At 35.6% G+C, this 3,537-nt stretch overlaps 1 pseudogene; it reads left to right on the top strand.

The window, feature by feature from the left end:
• Positions 1 to 236: 236 nt before the first annotated feature.
• Positions 237 to 3,134, top strand: LOC146880839 (putative disease resistance RPP13-like protein 1; annotated as a pseudogene).
• The last annotated feature ends 403 nt before the right edge of the window (positions 3,135 to 3,537 follow it).

Here is a 3,537-nt window from a genome sequence, read left to right as displayed (position 1 = left end):
TCATACAGCACTTGAAGTTATAGGTTGAAATAGAACGAATATATTATATTTACATTTTTCGTTCAAGCTCTCTCACCTTCCATCTGCTAGTCGGTGTATTTAAATATTTCTTAACATGATTCATAGTTATAGCAGTATACAACTCACTCTTTCAGATAATAATAATAATATTCATTAATGAATACAGCTGTTGAAGATTGCGATCTGGGAAAGACTAAAAATTTATTATTTGACCAAGCAACGAAGAAGAAAATGTTATCGAATATGTTATTGTCAGTTTGATTACTCCATTAACCTCTCTTGCACCGACTCATTGCCAAAACCTAATACAGCACTTCAATCCACTCATCATTGTCTCTTAGCATGGCATTAGAACTTGTTGGTGGTGCCCTTCTTTCTGTTTTCCTTGATGTTGCATTCAACAAGTTAGCTTCTTCCCAAATTCTCGATTTCTTTCGTGCAAGAAAGCTTGATGAGAAGTTGTTGAACAATTTGAAAACCAAGCTGAACTCCATCCATTCTCTGGCTGATGATGCAGAGAGAAAGCAGTTCACGAATCCACATGTCAGAAACTGGTTGTTTGAGGTCAAAGATGCTGTCCTTGATGCAGAGGATCTCTCGGATGATATACAAATGCTCTTCAAAAGACAAGTGGTTGCTGAATCTCAAACCTCTGCATGTTATACGTTCAAGGTACTCAATTTCTTCAAATCTTCTTCTATTAGTTCCTATAACAAGGAAATTGAGTCTAGGATGCAAGAAGTCTTTGACAAACTAGAATTTCTCTCAAGTCAAAGTGGTGATCTAGGATTGAAAATAGGTACGACTGTTGGATCTGGGGTGAGCAATGAATTGCCACAGAAATCACAAACAACATCGTTGGTTGTTGGAACTGATATATATGGCAGAGATGATGATAAAAAACATATCGTTGACTGGCTGATATCCGACACCAACAATCCTAACCCGCCATCAATACTGTATTGTGGGAATGGGCGGAGTGGGTAAGACCACTCTTGCCCAACATGTATTCAATGACCCAAATATGGATGAGGCTAAATTTGATGTCAAAGCCTGGGTTTGTGTTTCAGATGAATTTGATGTTTTCAAAGTATCCAAAGCAAGTCTTGAGGCTGTTACTAAATCAACTGATGATAGTGGAAATTTAGAGATGGTCCATACAAGGTTAAGAGAAAAATTGACTATGAAGAAATTTCTTCTCGTGTTGGATGACGTTTGGAACGAGAACCAACGTAATTGGGAAGAAGTGCAGAAGCCCCTCATGTTTGGAGTCCAAGGGAGTAGGATTCTAGTCGCTACACGCAGTAAGGAAGTTGCTTCTACCATGCGGTCAGAAGTTCACTCCTTAAAGCAATTACGAGAAGATGATTGTTGGAACTTGTTTGTTAAATATGCATTTAAAGACGATGATACTCAACAAAATCTAGAGTTCACAGAGATTGGCAAGAAGATAGTTGAAAAATTTAAAGGACTACCTCTTGCATTGAAGACAATGGGAAGTCTATTATACAACAAATCATCTGTTTCAGAGTGGGAAAGGGTGTTCCAAAGTGAAATATGGGAATTTTCACAAGAGCGTTGTGATATTATCCCTGCTTTAGCAATGAGCTATATCCACCTTCCTTCCCATCTGAAGGTCTGCTTTGCTTACTGTGATCTGTTCCCCAAGGATTATGTGTTTAAGAAGGAGCATTTGACGCACTTGTGGATGACTGAAAATCTCCTACATTGTCCTTCAGAAAAAGTTTGCAAACAATACTTCAATGATCTACTATCAAGATCCTTCTTTCAACAATCAGGTGAAAAGGAAGAAGTATTTGTGATGCATGACCTTCTAAATGATTTGGCAAAGTATGTTGGTGGAGGCATATACTTTAGGTGGGAAGTTGGTCAAAAAGAGAAGGTACAAAAAGTAACTCGTCATTATTCAGTTGAACTTGGACACAATCAATATTTTGATGGGTTTGAAATCCCATGCAACACGGAAAGGTTACGTACATTTATGCCGACATGTATGAGAATTGATCCTTTCACCCGTTGGGGTGTCATTGTGTTGATACCTAAATTTTTCTCCAAGTTTAGGCATTTACGAATTTTATCTCTGTCTCATTTCTATAACATTAAAGAGCTGCCTGACTCTGTTGGCAATCTTGAGAATCTCCGATTGTTAGACCTCTCATATACTTTAATACAAAAGCTTTCTGGAAAGATATGTTCACTCTCCCACTTGCAAATACTGAAGTTGAACTATTGTATGTATTTGGAAGAGTTGCCTTCAAATTTGTATTTACTCACGAATTTGTGTCTCCTTGGATTGCTAGCGAATAATTTGAAAAAGTTGCCGCCGGGTTTGGGAAAACTGAAGAATCTTACAGTAGTAATGGAATCCTTTAATGTTGAGCATGGCAGGGAGTTCGGTATTCAACAACTAGGAGAGCTCAACCTTGATGGAAGCCTATTAATCGAGGACCTACAGAATATTGAAATTCAGTGGATGCATCAGAAGCATATATGAAGAATAAAACACTCCTTGTGAAGTTAGAGTTGAGATGGGGAGGGAATCGGGAGTCTATTGATTGGAAAAAAGAAGAGGAGGTAATTAATAATCTGCAACCTTCCGAAAACTTAAAGGAGTTGGCAATCTTAAACTATGTTGGCAAACAATTTCCAAACTGGTTACATTCATTACTGAACCTGGTGTCTTTAAGGTTGCATGGATGTGACTCTTGCGAACGTTTACCTCCCTTTGGACTTTTGCCATTTCTGAAGGACTTGCGTATTTATGAACTTGATGGGATAGTGAGTATTGATGCTGATTTTTATGGGAGCAACTCTTCTTCATTTAAGTCTCTACAAAGTGAGTAAACGTTTATGGGATAGTGAGTATTGGCATTCTCCGGTATGGGACAATGGGAGAAATAGGAATGCAAAGCAGGTGTTTTTCCAAATCTTCAAACACTTTATATGGATGATTGTCCCAAGCTAAGAGGAGAGTTGCCAGAGCAACTTGTACCTCTGAAAAAAATAGAAATTACAGACTGCCAACAACTTGAGGCTTTCGCTCCCAGGACTGAACATTTAATTGCCCTAAATTGTGGAAAGCTGCACTTTGACTGGGCCAGAAGCGGACCTATGAAGGGACGTAGGGGGCCATGGCCCCCCAAAAATTTTATATCTACATAATTTAATTAATATATAATTTTTAATATATATTTAAAAATTAATATTTTTAATATATTTAATATTTTAAAATTTTTATATATCTATAGTTAATATATTTCTATTCTTTTTTTTTTGTTTTTCACATTTTCAATTTTACCTTTTTAATATTTTTAAAAATAAAATTAATTATTTTATTAACATTATCTTTCAAGTGATCACTTATTTAATTTAATCATTTTTTATTTGACTATTTTTATTTGAAACTTAACTATTATAAATTAAAATTAATTATATTAAAATTATAAAAATTATTTGTATTTATTTTATAATTATAATGATAACAATAATTATAAT

This window comes from Vigna unguiculata, chromosome 11 (assembly GCF_037176805.1).
Source record: "Vigna unguiculata cultivar grain cowpea cultivar isolate G323 ecotype 2 chromosome 11, ASM3717680v1, whole genome shotgun sequence".
Lineage (NCBI taxonomy): Eukaryota > Viridiplantae > Streptophyta > Magnoliopsida > Fabales > Fabaceae > Vigna > Vigna unguiculata.
This window is presented reverse-complemented; position numbering and strand designations above follow the sequence as displayed.